The following is a 22,910-nucleotide window of genomic DNA, read 5'->3' as shown; positions in this document are numbered from 1 at the left end:
GTTAGCTCATCATCTAAACTCTCTGTGGATGGCTTTAAATAGGAAAAATTGGCAGTTTTATTGTGTTCTTGATATATTGCACACATTGTTCCTAGTGCACCTGACTGTAGGGCCAGTCTAGATGTCCCATTGGACCTAAAACAAGTTTAGTTTGCGTTTATTGTAGTGAATAATAACATTAGGTTTACACAGTTCTTTATTTAACATTAGGCAGTATCTTCAAAGGCACCAACCTACCTGATTGCAGGTAATGCTTGTGGATAAAGACTATCAATTTAACTTTTTTAAAAAAAATCCCTCTTATTATTTTAATTAAAAAATCAACATGGAACACAGTAATCAATTTATTTAAAATGATTAGCATAACTTCTAACCGATAGTGTTTGAAAAGTCATTAATTATATTTATTATAGTAACCCAAGTCACTAGTACTATTCTTGTTATTAGCTGTGTGAGCTGTCTAGCTCCTCACACAATACACTGCATCTTCAAATGATTGCCTACTAGAAAAGGAAATAATTCTCTCTTTCTCAACAGTTTTGGACCATTTTAATCTAATCCACAAAAATAATGTAAGTATGGCAAAACCCTCTTCTTACTTACCTTCCAAAGTCAAAGCTAGTGTGGATGCTTAGCAGAGAAGGTTAGGTCGACTCTTAAAGGCCACTTATTATAATACTAGGCTTTTCTAGTTAGGGCTGCAGAGACTGAAGAAGCCCATGGGGCTGAGGGCACAAATTTAATGAATTGGATGAAAGCCAAATTCTTCACATAGTGGGTGTGTAATAAGTGACATGGAATAAACAAAGGAAGGGTAAGCAATTTATCATGAGAAACCAAAGGAACCCTTCCATTTTCAATCCAGCCCAATAGATAGACAGTTAACTAGATGGCAGGCAGGTTCCATTTCTCATTGGCATACCTGCTTTTTGGTTTTCTTCCAGACCCAGTTGATTTTCAGGTACCACCATGATATTGCAATTATAGGTCTTACTCATTGGCCCCTGTTTCTAATGTAGGGTTGCCAAATACCTAGCACAGATGCTGCTGTTCTGCACATGGACCATGGCAGGCATTGCTAATGGGCTGTAGCATGCCTGTTTGCTGAGTATGGATGCACCCTGTGGTATATATGTGAAGGTGTGAAATCCAGATTCCCTTTCAAGGAAGGCCTTGATGTCCAGCTGTAGGGAGTGTGGTTAGCAGCCATTCCAGATGTCAGCAACTTTAAGTTTAGCCTCAGCTACAGTGCACTCCCTGACTGAAAGTCATGCCTCTCCTGGAACAGCATTCACCTAGTGACTGAGCCAGGTGGCTGCTAGGTGAGGGGGTTTATAAAGACCCAGCTGTTCCTTCTAATGGGAAATACCAGTACCGGCTCCAGAGCTCTTCTCCAGGTTGGCCGCGGTTTTGTCAGACTTGAATTGCGTTTGTCTTCTGCCTCTGCCAAAACTTCTCCCTTTGCAACCATTGATCCCTAATAAACATCTCCTACCTCAAACACCATCTCAAGATCTGCTTCCAGAGAACCAATCCTAGAAGTCACTACCAACAGATTGGAGCTGGCTTGCAGAAGGAAGCTCACTTTGCGTGCCTGTCCTAAGGCGAGGGTTCACTGATAGGTGATACACTGATACAAGATACTAAGAACATTCAGAGAATTCCTTTTGGCCTGTTGGCCAATGGGAATACAGCCAGATACCAGTGATATGGCTCACTTTAGCAAAAAAAAAGTAGGCCTTCTTTCAAAGCATCGAAGAATTTCTTTCATTGTCGAATATACAGTTTCTCAACCTTGGCACTATTAACATTGGCCTGAATAATTATTTGTTGTAGTGGGCTGTCCTGTGCCTTGTAGGAGGCTTAGCAGCATCCCTGGACTCTACCCACCAGCTGCCAGTAGCACCCACTTCCCACCAGTTGTGACAACCAAAATTGTCTTCAGGCATTGCTGAAAGTCTCTTGAAAAGCAAAGTCTACCTGGTTGATAACCACTGGTCTAAGAGTTCTGCCTGGAGTAGCAGCCTCCTGGTAAAGTAATCTAAACCCTTAGAATATTTGTTTGTTTGTTTCTTTTTTTGAGACGGAGTTTCTCTCTTGTTACCCAGGCTGGAGTGCAATGGCGCCATCTTGGCTTACAGCAACCCCCGCCTCCCGAGTTCAAGCAATTCTCCTGCCTCAGCCTCCCGAGTAGCTGGGATTACTGGCATGTGCCACCATGCCCGGCTAATTCTGTATTTTTAGTAGAGACAAGGTTTCTCCATGTTGGTCAGGCTGGTCTTGAACTCCCGACCTCAGATGATCTGCCCACCTCAGCCTCCCAAAGTGCTGGGATTACAGGCGTGAGCCACTGCACCTGGAAACCCTTAGAATGTTTTGAAATGCTACTTGGCAGGCTTAGATCCTGATCTGAACTCTCATCTCAAGAAAGTGGGAAATGGCTACTTGAATTAATCATCACCAAAACAGAAGAAGGTCGATTACCTGTTTAACACCTTCTTTGGCAACCTACCCCAAACCCTGTTTCCTAGTTAAGGATGTTGAATTTCTAACAAGGCTCCTGGCAGCTGTGCCAAATCTCAGGCTAGCTCTCCGACTCCCATATCTCCATCCTGGGGAAGGCCCCCTCACCCCCAGTGGCTTGCAGGTGGGTGGCAGTTTCTGTTTACACACTGCAGGAGGCTACATTCCTCATGCTGTTGATAGCACTGAGGGCAGCAGGTTTTCTGTCCTTGGGACTATGTGAGCTTGAAAGGGCCAAAGTCATTTACTGAAAAGCTAAAGAAATAATGGGTTTCATGGGCACTTCCCAAAATAATTAGCACTTAAAGACTGTTGGAATGTTTGGGATCATATGAGTGTACGTATGTGTGCACAGGCTTATTTAAATATTCAATCATTACTTTTCTGTACAAGTAATACATACCTACTGAAGAAAATTCAAAACTATGAGTGAACTAACAGCAGAAAAATTAAAAATCATGCATAATTGTACCATCTAATGATAAATATAATTTATATTTTGAAAAACAATCTTCTGAATTACTTTCCTTTAATATAAATATATGAAATATGCATTTTATGATGAAAATAGGATCATATTGTGATATTGTTTTGCAACTCTCTTTGTTCTACTTACAAGTTTAGGCTGAGCCTATATTTTTTGCATCTCTACATTCTTTTTTGATGGGGGGTGATTGCTGTCCCTTCATTTACAATGAAACCTTCTGAAGGAGGGAGATTTTTCTTATGACTAACCCCACTCTGATTTTCAGAGGGGGTAAATCAAGGCTAGGAATGTGAAGTATGCTGACCACATTTCTGGCTGCCTCACCAGCACCCACACACCCAACACCGCTCCTCACACCCTCGCAATCCTGGGGAGGGAGGGCTAATGCTGACTCACTTAGCTCTGCCTAGAATCCTGAATCCTGAAGGAAATCACAACTGATAATATAATAGCTGTACAGGAGCTTCAAAACAGCATCCGCAGTAGTCAGCACAGAGCCTGTTAATGCTATTACATAATACCTATCAATTGATAGGATTTACAAGGTAATAGAATGACAACTTTTCTCATAAAACCAAACTTTTCCTGTCTTTCAAGGTAAAGCTTTTAATAAATGTGCTTTGGGCTGACCTTTGAGAGCCTGTTTGCGTCAAGAATGGCAGATTGACCTGTGAGATTGTTGCAAAGAGTTTCCATGAGGCACAGGGGCGATACAGTTCCTTTTCACAGTTGGCAGCTGGGAGCTAGAATTGCTTTAGCATTAATTATTCCTGTGACCTTGGGCCAATCACTTCCTCTCTCTGTACCTCCATTTCTTCCTCAGTACAAATATTCTTCAAAAAAGCGAAAAAAAAAACCAAACCACCCCAAAGCGAGTACTTATCTGGCTCTTTCTCTGAGCAAAACAGTCTGGTGCTGGAGACTCAGCAGTAAGATAGATGTGCTGTGTGTCTTCAGGGAGTTAAGTGTCCACAGCTGGGCTGTCCATTACGAAGCCATTGGCTGCGTGACAGTACCGAGCCTTGAAATGGGGTTGATCCAAATTTTATTGCGCTGTAAAGTGTAAAATACACACTGGATCTTTAAAACTTAGTGTGAAAAAAATGTAAAATATACCTTTAATAGTTTTTTAATATTGATGACACATTGAATTGGTAACATTTTAGATATTGGGTTAAATAAAGTATATGATTAAAATAAATTTCATCAGCTTCCTTTCATTTTTAAAAAAATGTGACCATGAGGACATTTAAAATTACATTTATGGCTCACATGACAGTTCTATCGGGCACTGCTGGTCTAAAGGGGAGACACAAGGAATACAACATAGGCATCCAAGTGCTTGGTTCCAACGGTGCTAAGTGCTGTGAAGTACAGGGTGCAGTGGAGGTAGTCAGGAGAAGCATGGGACCTCCTCCCAGGGGCTCCTCAAAGATGAGAGAGTGAGCCAGGTAAAGAGAAAGCTAAGGGTAGGAGGGGAGGGACCTTCCTGACAAAAACAATAGCAAATATGAGTCGGTAAGTTTGAGGAAGAGAAGGAGGGCTGGGGTGGCTGAGTACAGCAGGGAAAGGGAAGACATGGAGAGGGCTGGGGGAGGCCCATTTTCCTTCTTTTTTTTATTTTTTATATTTTTAAGTACTTTATTTCTTCTATACAAACCAGCCAACTTCTTCACACTATGAGAAACAGATAATTAGTCTTTGCCTGTATACAGGATTCATGTAATACCTCTCAATTAAGAGTTAGTGTTCTAAGGAGGAAGCCCACCTATGGAGGAACTTGTATGTATCCATTTTTCCATTAATGAAAGTTCAGCCTCTCATTAAGTTTTAAAATTTTGATTGCCTAGAAACCCACTACTAAAATTAGTGTACAACTGTGTTAGTTATTGTCAATATTAGCTTAGACTTATTTCATATAGTACATGAGTTTTAACTTTTTATCCCTGTTATATAGTCTAATGACTTACATTTCTTTTATTTATTTATTTATTTATTTTGCCTGTTGAAAGCATCTATTTTAGAAAAATTTTTTTCAACTTTTACTTTAAGTTCTGGGGTACATGTGCAGGATGTGCAGGCTTGTTACATAGGTAAACGTGTGCCGTCGTGGTTTGCTGCACAGATCATCCCATCACCTAGATATTAAGCCCAGGATCCCTTAGCTATTCTTCTTGGTGCTCTCTCATAACCCCTCAACCCCTGACAGGCCCCAGTGTGTGTTGTTTTCCTCCATGTGTCCATGTGTTCTCATCATTCAACTCCCACTTGTAAGTGAGAACACGCAGCGTTTGGTTTTCTGTTCCTGTGTTTGTTTGCCAAGGATAATGGCTTCCAACTCCATCCATGTCCCTCCAAAAGACATGATTTCATTTGTTTTCATGGCTGCATAGAATTTCATAGTGTATATGTACCACAATTTTCTTTATCCAGTATATCATTGATGGGCATTTAGGTTGACTCCATGTTTTTGCTATTGTGAATAGTGCTGCAATAAACACATGTGTGCATGTATGTTTATAATAGAGTGATTTATATTCCTTTGGATATATACCTAGTAATGGATTGCTGGGTCAAATGGTATTTCTGCCTCTAGGTGTTTGAGGAATCACCACACTGTCTTCCAAAGTGGTTGAACTAATTTAAACTCCCATCAACAGTGTAAAAGCATTCCTTTTTCTCCACAATCTCACCAGCATCTGTTGTTTTTTGACTTTTTAATAATAGCCCTTCTGACAGGCATGAGATGTTATATCATTATGGTTTTGATTTCCATTTCTCTAATGATCAGTGATGTTGAGCTTTTTTTCATATGTTTGTTGGCCGCATGTATGTCTTCTTTTGAGATGTGGCTGTTCATGTCCTTTGCCCACTTTTTAATAGGATAGTTTGTTTTTTCTTGTAAATTTGCTTGAGTTCCTTGTAGATTCTGGATATTAGACCTTTGTCAGATGGATAGATTACAAAACTTTCTTCCCATTCTGTCGGTTGTTTGTTCATTCTAATAATAGTTTCTTTTGCTGTGCAGAACCTCTTTAGTTTAATTAGATTCCATGTCAATTTTTGCTTTTGTTGCAATTGCTTTTGGCATTTTCATCATGAAATCTTTGCCCATGCCTATGTTCTGAATGGTATTGCTTAGATTTTCTTCTAGGGTTTCTATAGTTTTGGGTTTTACATATAAGTCTTTAATCTATCTTGAGTTAATTTTTGTATATGGTGTAAGGAAATGGCCCAGTTTCAATTTTCTGCATAGGACTAGCCAGTTCTCCGAGTACCATTTATTAAATAAGGAATCCTTTCCCCATTGGTTGTTTTTGTCAGGTTTGTCGAAGATCAGATGTTTACAGGTACGCAGTCTTATTTCTGAGTTTTACATTCTGTTCCGTTGGTCTATGTGTCTGTTCTTGTACCTGTACCATGCTGTTTTGGTTACCATAGCCTTGTAGTATAGTTTGAAGTTGGGTAGCATGATGCTTCCAGCTTTGTTCTTTTTACTTAGGATTATCTTGGCTATTTGGGCTCTTTTTTGGTTCCATGTGAATTACATTTTTTTTTCCTAATTCTGTGAAGAACCTCAAGGGTAGTTTAATAGGAATAGCATTGAATCTATAAATTACTTTGGGTAATATGGCCATTCTCACGATACTGATTCTTCCTGTCCATGAGCATGGAATGTTTTTCAATTTGTTTGTTTTCTCTCTGATTTCTTTGAGCAGTGGTTTGTAGTTCCCCTTGAAGAGGTCCTTCACTTCCCTTGTTAGCTGTATTCCTAGGTATTTTATTCTTTTTGCAGCAATTGTGAATGGGAGTTCATTCATGATTTGGCTCTTTGCTTGCCTGTTGTTGGTATATAGGAATGCTAGCCATTTTTGCACATTGATTTTGTATCCTGGGACTTTGCTGAAGTTGTTTATCAGCTTAAGAAGATTTTGGGCTGAGATGATGAGGTTTTCTACATATAGGATCATGGCATCTGCAAACAAAGATAATTTGACTTCCTCTCTTCTTATGTGAATACCAATACCCTTTATTTCTTCCTCTTGCCTGATTCCCCTGGCCAGAACTTCCAATACTATGTTGAATGCGATTAGTGAAAGAGGGCATTCTTGCCTTGTGCTTGTTTTCAAAGGAAATGCTTCCAGCTTTTGCCCATTCAGTATGATACTGACTGTGGTTCTGTCATATATGGCTCTTATCATTTTGAGTTGTGTTCCTTCAATACATAGTTTATTGAGAGTCTTTTTTAACATGAAGGGATGTTGAATTTTATCAAAGGCCTTTTCTGCATCTATTGAGATAATCATGTGGTTTTTGTCTTTAGTTCTGTTTATGTGATGAATCACATTTATGGTTTGCATATGTGGAACCAGCCTTACAACCATGGGATGAAGCCAACTAGATTGTCTTGGATAAGCTTTTTGATGTGCTGCTGGATTTGGTTTGCCAGTATTTTATTGAGGATTTTTGCATCAATGTTCATAAAGGATATTACCCTGAAGTTTTCTTTTTTCGTTATGTCTCTGCCAGGTTTTGGTATCAGGCTGATGCTGGGGAGGCCCATTTTCTAAGTAAAAGAGTTAAGTTTTTTGCCTAAGGTTACATGAAAACTAAGTGGCAGAGGCCAGGGTTCTGACCATGTTCTTTCTTTCTGACTCCAGTTCCCTGTGCTGCTTCTTCAGCTTGGGTTGTGGTAATGAGAATCTGTGTTTCAGGTCTTTTCTTAGGGGGCTGATTTGCATGCTTTACATCAGAATCTTAAAAAGAAATCCAAAGTGCTCTGCCCCACCTTTCCTCTTCTTGCTATGTTCATCCCTTCCAAACAGAAATGGTGGGAACTCTGACATCCCAGTCAAAACAACACAAGCCTTAATTCCTTTTTTCTCTCCTTCCTGACATTGCGTGTTTATAATTAATATCTGAGAAAGACTCTCATGAAGCAAACTAGGGAACATGTGAGGTGTGAAGAGAAGACCTGGATTTCAAACATTTGCTCACCTCAAGTAATTGCTTAGATGAACTACAGCAGAGACCAGAAAAAAGAAGACAAGACCAATTAAACAAAGGAAGGCCTCGATCTGGACCAGTTATAACCTCGATCTTCTCCCCAGAAAATGAGGCAGCTTGGCATGGAAAGTGGCAAGAATAGTGAATTTTAAAGATATTTATTCACCTGCACAATTTAGTTGAGTGTCTACTCTAGGGATCTGCAAACTTTGTCTATAAACGGCCAGATAGTAAAAATTTCAGGCTTTGTGGGGCCATTACTGTCATTGTGTTGCAATTACACAACTCTGCCATTGCCATTTGGAAAGCAGTTATAAAAGGTACATAAACAAATGGGCGTGGTGTATTAAACGTTTATGGGTGGACACTGGAATTTGAATTTTATATTCTTTGTGTCATAAAATCTTGTGTTTTCTATTTTTTTCCCAAATATTAAACATGTAAAAACCATACCGAACTCATGAGCTAGATCTGGCCTCCAGACCGTAGTTTGCCAGCCCCTCATTTTACTCTGTACCAGGCACTCTGTGAACAAACAGACATGACCTTTACCCTCACAGAGTTTATATGAAGTTGTTCAGGTTGCTCAAAGAGTGTTCCCTGAAACACACTTTAAATGATGTCTCACCAAAAAAGATATCTATGCTCAATGATATTTGGAAATACTGAATTTAAGCAAAGTGCTTAATTTGCTGCAGGACTTCTCAGAGTCTTTAATATGCTAATGGACATCGTGAATTTCTAAGATGGGAATATGGCAAGACAAACGTGCAAGGCCAAATTTATTTGACTATAGACAATTTTACATACATAATACTTTTCACAACGGGTGTTACATGAAACACACTGTGAAAAAACACTCTTCTCTTTTTGACAGGAAAATGAAGTCATTTGCCAAGTTCCCCAGAGCCTGAGCTGAAAGATTAGGTCTGAATCAGAGGTCTCCTTCCTTCCAGCTCCATTCTCTATCTCCCAATGACCAGGCAATGTTTTAGAATTACATCCACTTTTTTGATAAGATGGTGGAAATAATAAAGAGAAAGTTCCATTCCGTAATTTTGTAAAGTGCATTGTATTTGTTTTCATTTGCTTATGCAAACCTCTGTTTGGTTGTGTCTGTGGCTTTTAGTCCTTACAGTTCCCCTGACTCCCCTCAAACTCACCCCACTATCAGCTGCTGGATTCATTTTCAATTTCATTCTTCTCAGTTGTATAATTGCTGCTTTAATAATTAAACTTCAAAGCCCATCTGACCCTAAGCTCTTTAGGGCCTGGGCCCAGGATGGTAAAAGCAGTCAAAATAGGACTGGAAACAGCTCCTCTGCATTAAACCAAAGTGTGAGTTGTTTAAAAGCAAACATGAATACTAGGATTTAGTGGGGCCGATTTCTATAGAATCAGAGAGCCTTTGAAGAAACTAATATAATATGAATGACTTTTGAGGCCTGAAGTGCTAAAAGACATAAGGGTAGCGTCATATCTTATGTGGGAGTTAGTGTTTAAAGTCAGCACATATGGCAAAAATTGTGTAGCATCAAAATTACCCTTGAAAATCCTTTAAATTATCAATAAAGTGCCAAAAAAAAAAAAGCATCATGTACACTGTAGTCTCTCTCAGTAAGCCCAAAAAGCTAAAAAGTGATTTTTCCCCTTCTAGTGTTGAATAAGTTTCTTATTTTTCAGTTTAATAACAGATTAAGTATTGTCTTGCATTTAGGGGCCATGCTGTATAAAAACAATCTTTCCCTCCTTGGTGGTTGACTTACCCTGAGAGATATGCTCCTCTGATGTGGCCTGTCTGCCCTGAAATGTCTTCTCATAAACGACTTTAGATAAATCACCCTGGAAAATGTGATTTTATTTTCCATCTGTCCTCATTGGTAGGGTCTTACATTTCTTTTGTGTTGAAGTTCATTTATCACTATCATAAAGTCCTTGGCATTGTTGTGACATTGTGTGTTCATAGACCCTTTCTGGATGCTCTACCCAGGCACTCAACAAACATCCTGAGAAGGACATAGGTAAATGTAAGGATAAAGAATATTAGCAAGGTCCATTTCATCTAAATAGAAGAGTTGCAATAAACAAATCAAATAAACAAGTTGAAATGAAGTAAGTATCTTAATAGTCACATGGACCCTTCTTAGCCCCCACTCTTCTCTCCACACATACACACAACAGAGAGGAGGAGAAAGAGATTCCATTATTAAAAGGTAAAGTCATTTCTTATGGGATTCAAACACAGGCCTTCTGACTCTAGAGTCCATGTTTCTATTCATATGCCATAGCCTGTTCATATCCTGTCTCCCAGAGTCACGAAACGGGACACCTCGATGTGGCTGGAAACATCTCTGGAGCTGCAGCCAAATGCTCCACCATTGAGCACCATCTGATTCTGCAGTGATCTCAGACATTGTCTGGTGGATTTGTTGCTATTTGAACAGAATTTTTAGGATTAGAATTAAAAGATTAAGATGTACTTAAGTTGGGCTATGGGTGGGGCTTAAAATGCTGTTTGTGGAAAACGGAACATCTAAGAAACAAGGGCCTGGAGAAGAGGTTCTCTAGAGAGGGACCTGCTCTAAATCTATTTTGTTTCTCTAGGGTTGAAGAGCATAGAAGATGTTTTAATTGTGTTTGTTGGATTGAATGGTATTGCTGGGGGACAGTGAACATTTTTGTTTGGCTGGAGCACAAGGAATATAAAAAAGAATTCAAGGGAAAAAAAAGGCTGAAAAACAGATGGGGTCAGGTCACGGAGGGAATGCTGCTTGTGGGAGGCAGAAAATGACCTCCAAAGATGTCCATGTCCTAATCCCTGGAACTTGTGAACATGTTTGGTGACAAGGCAAAGGAGAATTGAGTTTGCAGATAGAATTAAGATCACTAATTAGTGGACCTTGAGATGGACATATTATCCTGGATTATCTGGGTGGGGACACCGTAAACTGTAATCACATGTTCTTATGAATGGAAGAGGGAGGCAGAAGAGGGAGAACCAGAGAGAGAGCAGCGTGGGGAAGATGCAGCTCATGGTTGGTGACTTTGAATATGGAAAATGGGGCTGCTAGCCAAGGTATTAGGGACTTTTCGAAGATGGAAAAGGCAAAAAAACAGATTATCTCCTAGAACCCCCAGGAGGAACATGGCTCTGCCAACACCTTAATTTTAGCCGAGTCCCATTTCAGATGCCTGACCTCCAGAGCTACAACGCAGTAAATTTGTATGATTGTAAGCCATTAGAGTTGTGATGATTTGTTACAACAACAAGCAGGACACAAAACACTGTCCTAAAGTGAGCTTGTTTGTTCTATGAGGTAGAAGTTGGGATAAGCTCAAATTTTTAATAGTCATAGAATCTTACACACATTACTTTGCCAATTAGAGCAACCTGTCCAGTGAAAGTTTTCGTGATGATGAAAATACTCTAAAGCTGTGTTGGTCAATGTGACAGTCACTAGCCACATGTGTTTAAAATGTGGCTAGCGTGACTGAGAAACTAAATTTTAAATATGATTTAATTTTAATTAATTTAGATTAAAATTAAAAATAGCCCCATATGGGTAGTGGGTATCATACCAGACAGCATAGTCTCACAGCCTTGGTTCTGTCATCTACAAAGAGGAGGTAATAATAGAACCTATTATATACGGCTGCTATTTATTGATCAATATATGTAAAATAATATTTGGACTATTTTAAGAAGGAAAGAAAGCATTTGCATCCACTTGTGCAAAGACATTTCATTTTATGGAGAGTTGGAGTTAGGCAATACATCACTGGAAAACAAGAACGTTTTTTCATGATTGTCCATGACATTCCCTTTAGCAAGCTGAGTAATTTTGCTAGTATGTTGGCTTTTTTCATACATTCCCTTTCTAGCTTTTAAAATAACACTTGAACTTCTATTCCAGCCATGTGCATGTGCAGCATTTTTAAGTTTCCCTAAACCGATATCAAGATTTGTCTCAGTTCATATTTACGTTTGGCTGCTGGTCACAGGAGGCAGGCCGTCTACAGCTTGTGTACCAGATCCATGGTGTTTTCAGTGTTCCAGGCTCTCTGTCTTGTTCTGCTCCATCGTCTCCCACATCTAGATTTATTCTTCATCCTCCTTACCCTTTCCAGATACTTGTTCCACTTCTGGCCTTGTGTCATGTTTGGGCAGGCAGGAAGAAGGAGAAGTGCACTTCATTTTGAGACTTTGCTGTTTATTTTGGGAGAAAAGCCCTAACTAGGAGTTTTCGTTTCATTGACCAGAGATATATCACATGGACACCATGAGATGCTGAGAAGACTGGGAAAGCATGCAAGCATACATTGTACTTTCTAGCCTCTAGAGCAGAGGAAGGGAAGATGGTTGGGGTGGGTGTTGAATAAGTCAACTTACAATATCTGGCACAGGGCTTAAACAATTAATTCAAGCAATAGTCACCAAATGTTTAAGATGTATTTGAATATGATGAGTTTAACCTCTTTGAGCCTCAGTTTATCCACCTCAAAAAGGAGAATGACAATATTAACCTCCTTTCAGTATATGTAAAAGGATTTTTCAAACTATATGGTGATGGAAAATTAAGGAGTAATGATGATCTGATTTACTATTTTAAATATCTCCTTTTAAAATACTTTTTACATTATCCTCATGAGCTAATATTAGCCTCTTTTACAATCGTCACATTAAGCCTATTAATAGCTGGTTTAATTAGAGTCCAGTATCTTAATTTGGGCTCCTTAAAAGCAGAGTCTAAGATGTGGATTCTTGTGCAAGAGGTTTATTACAGTGGTGCCTCAGGTGGGATCCGTAAGGGAGGGAACGAAGGGTAAGTGTATTAGTCAATTTTCACAGTTCTATGAAAAATATCTGAGACTGGGTAATTTATAAAGAAAAAGAGGTTTAGTGGACTCACAGTTCCATATGGCGGGGGAGGCCTCACAATCATGGTGGAACGCAAAGGAGAAGCAAAGTCACATCTTACAAGGCAGCAGGCAAGATAACGTGTGCAGCAGAGCTGCCTTTTATAAAACCATCAGGTCTAGTGAGACTTATTCACTATCAGGAAACAGCACAGGAAAAATCCACCCCTATGATGCAATTACCTCCCGCTAGGTCCCTCCCCTGACACATGGGGATTATGGGAGCTAAAATTTAAGATGAGATTTGGGTGGGAAAACAGCCCCCCCATAGGTGCATAGATTATTATTTTTTTTTTTTGGCAATGTCCAGCCTGATTTCAGGATATGCTTTTGAGTGTAAGTTGCACTACAGAGGTTGTTCTGCCTAGGTTCTCAGGGCCTGGCTTTTATATCTCCACCTAGTCAGCCATTGGCCACACACTATCCTTGGGAGTGGAGGTCAAAACTTCCAGATATGTTTGCACTAGGCAACCCATCAGCATCTGGAGACAGACACAGGTATGAGCAATCAGCATCCAATAACTGCAGAAGCTGGGGGATGGTATAGGCCAGAAACAGAAAGATCTGGAGAGAGCATCAATAACCTCTGTGAAAAATGACCTGGGAATAGAGCCATTGTTTACTCTTGTAAGTTGAGAGAACCAGTCTCCTCCTCATTTGTCAGAGAGAGATTTCTTCACCCTTCTTTGCTTTTATGCTTGTGATAAAAAAAATCAGAATTTGATTAATGGAACTTTTGGAACAAAGTTGGGGAGGATGGTCTAATTGCATGAAAAATTATATAACATTCCCAGTGGCAATAATCCTCCTTTTCTACTTTGGCTTTTTCCCCGACCTGAGGATAATATGAGAATCCGGGAAAGTTTTTCTTCTTGCTAATATAGTTCTAGAAATTTGTTAGTATATGGTGCTTAAAAGAACTGGTGAATAGGCTAGTGAAAAGCAAGGGAGCCTTGTTCTGTAAATACAGGAGGGTGGAGGATGAGTTCTTCTTACTGAGGGTATAACCTGGAATCAAATGCAAAAACAGTCATAATAATATTAGTAGTAGATCACGCATTTGGAGCACTTAGCTGTTCTAGGCCTTGTGCATAGAACTCTGCACATCTGTTCTCACTTAACATTTATGACAACTCTACAGAGTAGAATGCATCATTATATAATTGTCCTCATTCTACAGATAAATACATTGAGGCTTAGACAGGTGAACCTGCTTGCCTGAAATCACACAGCTAGTAAGGATTCATCGCAAGAGCCCTTCATATACCAAAGTGTGCACATACTCAAGTCCTGCAGTCAGCCCTGTAGAAACTGCACATACAAAAAGCCCTCTGGATACTGGAGTTTCACATCCCCCAAATACTGTATTTTGCATCTCTGGTTGAAATAAATCTACGTATAAGTGGACTCTCACAGTTCAAACTTGTGTTGTTCAAGAGTCAACTATATTGATTGTGTGCTAAGCCCTAGCCTGGGCACTGGGGATAAGATCATAAAATGCTTCCCGTCCTTATGGGGCTTAGAGTCTGGTTTGAGGAGATCGACATTAGGTTTGTGACAATGATACAAAGAAAAACACCATGGTACTATACTATAAGAGTATCCGAGCACACGCTCCTCATCTAGTGTAAGGCTAGAGTGTTTCAGGGTGAGCTTCCCTGGGGAGGTAACCTTTTAAATTTTTTTTTAACTTTGTTGAGGTATAATTGACAAACACACTTTTTATACATTTAAAGACTACAATGTGATGTCTTGACATACATAAACTTTGTGAAATCATGACCACAATCAAACTATTTAACACATCCATCACCTCACATATTAACATATTACCCCCTTCTTTTGGTGATGAGACTACTTAAAATTTACTGTCTTAGAAGATTTCTTTTTTTCTTTTTTTTTTTTTTTTTTTGATACAGAGACTTGCTCTGTCGCCCAGGCTGGAGTACAGTGGCATGATCTTGACTCACTACAACTTCCGCCTCCTGAGTTCAAGCTATTCTCCTGCCTCAGCCTCCTGAGTAGCTGAGATTACAGGTGCACACCACCACTCCCAGCTAAGTTTTTGTATTTTTAGTAGAGATGAGGTTTCACCTCGTTGGCCAGGCTGGTCTTGAACTCCTGACCTCAAGTTAGCCACCCGCCTTGGCCTCCCAAAGTGCTGGGATTATAGGTGTGAGCCACTGCTCCCAGCTTGTCTTATCAAATTTCAAGTATACCTTATTATTAACTATAGTCATCACGTTTTACATTAAGTCTTCAGAACTTATTCATCTTACAATTACCAATGTAACTTGGCAATTTCCAATTGCCTTTGACAAATATCTCTCCTCTTCTCCCACTCCACCAACCCCTGGTAAGTACCCTTATGCTCTGTTTCTATGAGTTTGAGTATTTTCAGGTTCCGTTTATAAGTGACATCATGCAGTATTTGTCTTTCCGTGTCCGGCTTATTTCAATTAGGATAATGTCATCTGGGTTACCCACGTTGTCACAAAAGGCAGGATTTTCTTCTTTCTGAAGATGGAATAACATTTCATTGTATAGTGTACAATGTTTTCTTTATTCATCCACTGGTGGACACTTAGGTTGTTTCCATATTTTGGTATTGTGAATAAGGCTGTAATGAACATGATGCCAAGTGTGGTGGCTCATGCCTGTAATCCCAGCCCTTTGGGAGGCCAAGGCAGGCAGATTGCTTGAGGTCAGAAGTTTGAGACCAGTTTGGGCAACCTGGCGAAACCCCATCTCTACAAAAAAATACAAAAATAAGCAGGCATAATGGCACATGCCTGTAGTTCCAGCTACTTGGTGGGGTGAGGCAGGAAAATCGCTTGAATATGTGAGTCTAAATTGAGCCACTGCACTCCAACCTGGGTGACAATGTGAGATCTTGTTTCAGAAAAAAAAAAAAAACTGTAATGAACATGACAGGGCAGGTATCTCTTTGAGATAATAATTTCATTTTCTTTGGATATATACTCAAAAAAGTGGGATTGCTGGATCATATGGTAGCCATATTTTTAATTTTGGGGGGAATTTCCATATTGTTTTCCATAATGGCTTTACCAATTACATTCCCACCAACAATGTAAAAGGATCCCCCTTTTTTTTCATATCCTTGTCAACACTTATCTTTTCACTTTTTTTTTTTTTTTTTGAGACAGGCTTTCACCCTGTCACCCAGGAGTGCAGTGGCATGAACACGGCTCACTGTAGCCTTGACCTTCCAGGCTCAGGCAATCCTCCCAACTCAGCCTCCTGAGTAACTGGGACCACAGGTGTGTGCCACCATGCCTGACTAATTTTTATTAGAGACAGGATCTTGTCATATTGCCCAGGCTGGATTTGAATTCCTGGGCTCAAGTGACCCTCCTGCCTTGGCCTCCCAAAGTGCTGGGATTATAGGCATGAGCCACTGGGCCTGGCCTCTTTTGACTTTTTGATAATAGCTATCCTATCTGGTGTGACATGATACTGCATTATGATTTTATCTTGTATTTCCCTGATGATTGGTGATGTTGAGCACATTTTCATATACTTGTTGGCCACTTGTATGTCTTCTTTGGAAAAAAAATCTATTCAAGTTCTTTGCCCATATTTCAACCAGGTTATTTGTTTTCTTGTTACTAAGTTGTTTGAGTTCCTTATATATTTTGGATATTAACCCTTTATCAGATATATGATTTGCAAATATTTTCTCCTTTTTATGAGCTGTCTTCCCATTTGGTTGACTGTTTCCTTTTTTGTGCAGAAACTTTTTAGTTTGATGTACTAGTCACACTTATTTACTTTTACTTTTGTTACATGTGTTTTTGGTGTCATATCCAAAAAATCATTGCCAAAACCAATGTCATTGAGTTGTTCACCTATGTTTTCTTCTAGGAGTTTTGAAGTAAACTTTCAATTGTGATGTGAAAGGCGAAGATAGAAGGAAGAATGTTCCAGCAAGAGGAAATAGAGAAGACCCTGAGGTGTGAATAGTATGCTCACCTGAAATGTCTGTTTTTGCCCTTGTAGTACTGGGGACCAATAATTTGAAAAAGGTTCAGACCAGCTGAATCCATTCAAAGGAGAGTAATTCAGATGCTCATTATGCATACTGATTTTGTAATCAATAGTCATGTAGTGATACCAAGGAGTAAAATGTATAGAGAGTATTTCAATATGCCAGATTCCATGCTATGTGCCTTACGTAAGGAATTAATTATGCTTCCATAAGTTAGATTACTATTATTGTTCCATTTTACTGATGAGAAAACTGAGGCACAGAGAGGCTTAATAATTTACCCAAGGAAACAGAACTAGTATATGGAAGAGTCATGATTAGACACTAAGCCTTCAGATTAAAGAGTCCACACTCCAAACCTTTGATGTGAAACCACCTGGTGACTGTGTAGCATGAAAAATAGAAGGAGTGGGGCATAAAGACTGAACTTTATGCCAGTCCACTCTGGTTTCACATTTCCCTTCTTAGTGCTGCAATTTGCTTAAACAACCTGGATGTCACCCAGGACTTCTCCGTTTACTTGTACACTCATAGTCAACCACTGTCATGACCTGTGGGTTCTATCTCCTGAATTAAACAGAATTTCCTTATTTCTTTCTATCCCCGGTGCAGCCAGCTGGTTCAGGCCACCATCATCTCTCTCCTGGATTCCTGTAACAGCCCTCCAACACATCTTCCCACCTTCAGTTTCATCCTTCCAGTCCATCCTCCACCCACCCTGATTCTCGAGTGATCTTATTAAAATGTAATTCTCTATGGGCCAATCTTCTATTTAAGTTTCAAACCAATCTTAAACTAATACACAGCACTTACTAGGTGCCAGGCACTCCTTTATGAATCACTCATTTAATTCTTATAACCTCCCTATGATACAGTGCCTTTTTCTTCTTTTAACACAGAATTGGTTTATGCCAGAACCTAGGCAGAAGCTGTAAGCAGGAAATATTTTTCTCTCAATATAAAAAAATTTAAAAATTATTCAAAGGCCTGCCTCTAGTTAAGTATCACTGTGTATTTCAGAGGGTGTAAACATCAAGTCTAACTTCTTGTTCCTTAGATTATTCTAGGATGTAATTCATCCATCTTGCTGATACATTTCCAGCTCCCAGTGCCACGTTTCCCACTGCAAATGTAAGGTGTTCTATCTTTACTTTTCATCACATGCCTGAATTTCTAGGTTTTAATAGAGGGGGCTGGAAAGAGAGGTGCAAACTCTGGGAAGAGGGCTGAACCGGTCCTCTGGCCTAATAAATGTAAGAATTGAGGAAGTAGAATTTTGTAAGTAGTAAATTCTCTCTCTCTTACTCTCTTTCTCTCTCCCCCTACCCCACCCCACATGCTGATCTTCCAACTCTTCTCACCTTCTCCTATATTAGCAGTTCCTTCAATTTGTTAAATATTTATTATGTTTCTTTAATGGATGTTACTTGTAATTGCCTGGATATTTTCTTCCATCTATCCTCTTCAGAAATATTAATCTTTATACTTACCAAGATCAATAGCCTCAATGTTTGGGGATTTGAAATTAAACATCAGTCTATCGCTCAAAATTAAAAACAGACTCACCTTCAGGAAAGGTGAAATTTAATTTCATTTAGCTGGGCTTGTGGGTTGGAGGAATGTTGGAAATATTTTGGAAATTAGTTTTTGCTGATTTTCTGGGGAAAGAATATGTATTCTCCAGGGCTGTGTCACAGGCAGGAAGCGATGCCTTTTGAAATGAAGACAAGCAGAGCCATTCATCCTGGGCAAATCACAAGCAATCATACTGCTTCCAGCATTCAATTAGATCTGTCACGGCTTTGGTTTAGTAGAAAAATTTGTTATATTCCCCAATTTGTTGAGTGCTGAGTATTGTTCCAGAGCCTTAGGCTTAGAGACTGGTTGACAACTTTGCGTCACATATTGGAGATCAACCTAAAGTTCTGGCAGAGCCCTGGCAGTGGGGGCATCATAACCCCTTGTGATTAAACAGAGGAGTCTGCTTAATTACGATTAAACAGAGGTCTACCTCACTATACCACTTGGCTGCGTGACCTTGTACAAGTAGCTTAATCTATCTAATCTTGGGTTGTCTAACAAGGATGACAAAATGGTCAACTTCATGGAGGTGCTGTGAGAATATTAAATGGGACAATGTATATAAAGCATTTGGAATAGAAGCTGGCTAGAGTAAATGTTCAACAAATGTTTAATTATTACCAATGTTAACTGTGTTAGTCTGTTAAATACTTGTCTTATTTTCTACTGTATTTCCTGAGCCTACTCTGATACACATGACATTGTGTCAGCACTCAATAAATATTAATTGAGTGAGTGGATAAGAGAACTGGACAGAGGAAAAGACCCGAGGGACTAAAGGCCAAACAACAACAACAAAAATAATAACAATAATAATTGAGTACTCTCTGTGAGGCATGGTAAATGCATTTGGTCATTCACTAACTCATTCATTCCTCAGAATCACCCTAGGAGAAGGTTATTATTATTACTTTCATTTTACAAATGAAAAAAACTGAGGCCTAGAGAAGTTAAGCCACTCATCTGAGGCCACCCAATAATAAATGCTGGAGGATCTTTTGAACTCAGGTTTGTCTAATTTCAGAGCTGGACTCTATTGCCAAGGCAATTGATGGGCAATAATGGAGCCTCAGGTGTAAATTGGCAAATCGGCCATGTTTGATTTTTTTTTTTTTTTTTTTTTTGAGATGGAGCCTTGCTCTGTCACCCAGGCTGGAGTGCCGTAGCACGATCTTGGCTCACTGCAACCTCAGCCTCCTGGGTTCCTCCTGCCTCAGCCTCCCAAGTAGCTGGGACTGCAGTCGCATGCCACCATGCCTGGCTAATTTTGTATTTTTAGTAGAGACGAGGTTTCACCATGTTGGCCAGGCTGGTCTTGAACTCCTGACCTCAGGTGATCCACCCGCCTCGGCCTCCAAAAGTACTGGAATTACAGGTGTGAACCACAGCACCTGGCCTCAACCACATATTTTTACAGGGCCTCTTAGTCCTCTCTTCTCCCTCTACCTCTTGTCATTTTCTTCTTTCTCAGGCAAATTCCAGTGAAAGATGCCCAGTTTTGTGTCCTTTCCTTTCATTGTCACATTTGTGTTTAGCTGCAGAGAAATGGCAGTAAAACTATTGGTGATGGTTTTAGAGTGGCAGTATCCGCTTCATTTATTTTGACAAAACAAACCATTTAGTTGAGATGATGCCCTGTGCAGACCTGCAATGCACATGTTCATATTTGCACTTCTACTATATATATTATTTAATGTTACAACAATAAAAAGACAATGACAGTAATCATAATAGTATTAATTATTTTATTCAACAAATATTTCCTGGTCTTCTGTGCCAGGCACTGTTTTGTGTTCAAGGAATATGTACAGAGAGCTGTCAGGGGCCAGGAGTATACATCCTGTCAAGGTTACTCTCAGCCAGTCACTGACTAGTGGAGGGCATTTAAAAGCCTGGCTTCCTTTCTTTTGGCAGGGCAAATTCTGAGAAGTAATAGGATCAGTCTAAAACTGCAAGTTTGCTTGATATTGTACCCTATTTAGCCTTTACTTCTCCCTTTTCTTGATTTCCCTATTCCATTATCAGTTTCTCCTGGGAACACTTTCTTAATAAATCACTCGCAAGTGAATTCTTGTGTCACGATTTTGTTCTGGAGAATTTGACCTAAGACGCACTCTGTGAACTCTGGCCTCATCTCACTGTTTGCCCTGCCACAGATGATAGAAAATTATTAAGGCAAGGAAATTTCCAGGGCCAGACTCCCTGCTTGAAGCTGAGGAGGAGAAAATTCAATAAATTATCCCATCCTTTGCAAATGTCTGAAGCCAGCCATTTTCTGATTGAACTGTCAGGGAGAGGCTGCTGAGTTCAACCATGAGTCAGGGGAAGAGTGTGACATCCTAGCTTGACTGTGTTTGCCATCAAGCCTTAAAGTTATCAGTTAGAAATGGAGAGGAGACCTCTCAATGGTAGGAACTGAGCTAGGGAGCTTCAAGGGCTTCTAGGAGTCCACACAGGACCCAGATTTATCCCACGATCAAGAACAACCTCATGGGGCCACAGCATTTCAGTGAGGGAGAGGAGGCCTTGGGAAGATGCCTATTTTTCTCGGAGGAGGAGTAACTTCAGAATGATAATTATGATTCTTGCAATGCTTCTTTATGCATATCCCTGTGCTTTTTTTCCACCCCAAAATAGCTTTTTACTCTTGAGTTGGTGATGTAGATCACAGATAGGAAGGGAGGGGAAAAAAGCCAAACCTCACTTCTCAATGCAGTGATTTTAACTGGAGCTAAGATACCCTTGAAATTGAAAATGTCACTGGTAACTGACTGTCTGGAATTCATTCCTGTCTTGGTAGTTCTTTATCTTGTTCCAAGGCTTGCCTGTTCCATAAATAGTCATGTTCTCCAGGGCTTAGTCCCTAGCTGCCAGAGGCACAATGATGGTCACCCAAAGATATCCATGTCCTGATCCCCAAAACCTGTGAATATGTTACCTTACATGGCAAGAGGGCTTTGTGGATATGATTAAGTATCTTGAGATGGGGGGATATTTCTGGATTATCTGAGTGAGCCAGATGTAATCACAGGAGCCTTTAAGTTGTGTGTGAGAGAGGCAGGAGAGTCAGAGAAGAAAATACGACGACAAAAGAAGTTGGAGTGAAGCCATTGCTGGGAGGAGACCATGAGCTGAGCAATGCAGGCACAGTCTCCAGATGCTGGAATAGGCAAGGGACAGATTCTCCCCTAGAGCCTTGAAAAGGAATGCAGCTCTGCTGTTGCCTTTATTTTGGTCCCATAAAGCTCATTTCTGACTTCTGACCTCCAGAGCTTTGTTATGATAATAAATATGTGTTGTTTTAACCACCAAGATTGAGTTGATTTGCTACAGCAGCCGTAGGAAACATACACAGGATTTCTGTTCTTTTCTTTCCGGGTGAGCTATTAAAGCCTTGTGGCTTAGATTTCTACCTGTGTGCTGATGATTCCTTACTCTTCATCTCTAGCCTTGGCCTCTTTCTATGAGTAAGGCATGTCTCAACTGGGCTCTCCACCTCCATTTCCCCCAGGCACTGCAGACACCACCACATGCATTCTTCATTCCATTACTGGTTGGCCAAATTGTTGAACTGGCAAACCACATTTCTAGCAATGTGTGTTGCATGAGATGGTCTCAGTGGCTTTTGAGGATTTGGGGGTGTGCCTTTGGGAAATGCCAACTTAGTTGTGATTTTTAAATTTCAGAAGAACTGTGAGTTGTGAATGTTATGGAACATAGTGAAGAGCAGTGTGGGTCTCTCTCTGCCAGTTCATTTCCAGTGAAGTCGTCTGCTTCCATGCAACAGAAACCCAGGTATTTTCCCCAATTCCTCACTTTCATCCATTCTTCATACTCAGTGGTGTCCAAGTTCTAGTAATTTTACCTTGTAAATATCACTTGGGTCTTTTCTCTCTTCTTTGTCAGCTTTGCTCTCCCAGGGTCAGGTTCTCATGATAGCTCACTAGAGTTACTGCAGTGTCTTCTATCTGACCTCCCAGTCCCTGGTTCCGATGTCCTCTGATCCATTTGCTCCTGTGGCCTAGGCAATGAGGACCTGATTTTGTTCTCTTTCCCTAAAACTCCCTAAAGTCTCCTCAGAGTCATATGGAAAAGATTCAAATTTCCTAACAGGTTTTGGATGATCTGGTTCTAGCCCTTTTCCTTCTAATATATTAGGTTGGTGCAAAAGCAATTGCTGTTTGTGCCATTCATTTTAATGGCAAAAATCATTTAGCTCAAAAACTAATTTCCCACTCATACCCTCTTACTTCCCACCCTAGTGTCCTAAACTCTATCCACTTGTTGTCCTTGCTTACACTGAACAGGGATAGCTTTCCCTTCCTCCTTGCCTTTGCTCACACCATTTCTCCTGGTTAATGTGAATTTTCTGGCCTTCTTTGCCTA

The 22,910-nt window shown here is 40.0% G+C and overlaps 1 long non-coding RNA gene across 1 annotated transcript in view; it reads left to right on the top strand.

Moving 5' to 3' along the window:
* Window positions 1–22,910, top strand: part of LOC129532785 (uncharacterized) — a 125,441-nt gene that overhangs the window by 76,981 nt on the left and 25,550 nt on the right. Inside the window, exons 10-11 of the long non-coding RNA XR_010132857.1 lie at window positions 16,820–16,908; window positions 22,211–22,319. This is a non-coding gene — a long non-coding RNA (uncharacterized lncRNA). The remainder of the gene's footprint in view (window positions 1–16,819; window positions 16,909–22,210; window positions 22,320–22,910) is intronic.

The sequence above is a fragment of the Gorilla gorilla genome, chromosome 2 (genome assembly GCF_029281585.2).
Source record: "Gorilla gorilla gorilla isolate KB3781 chromosome 2, NHGRI_mGorGor1-v2.1_pri, whole genome shotgun sequence".
Classification (NCBI taxonomy): domain Eukaryota; kingdom Metazoa; phylum Chordata; class Mammalia; order Primates; family Hominidae; genus Gorilla; species Gorilla gorilla.
This window is presented reverse-complemented; position numbering and strand designations above follow the sequence as displayed.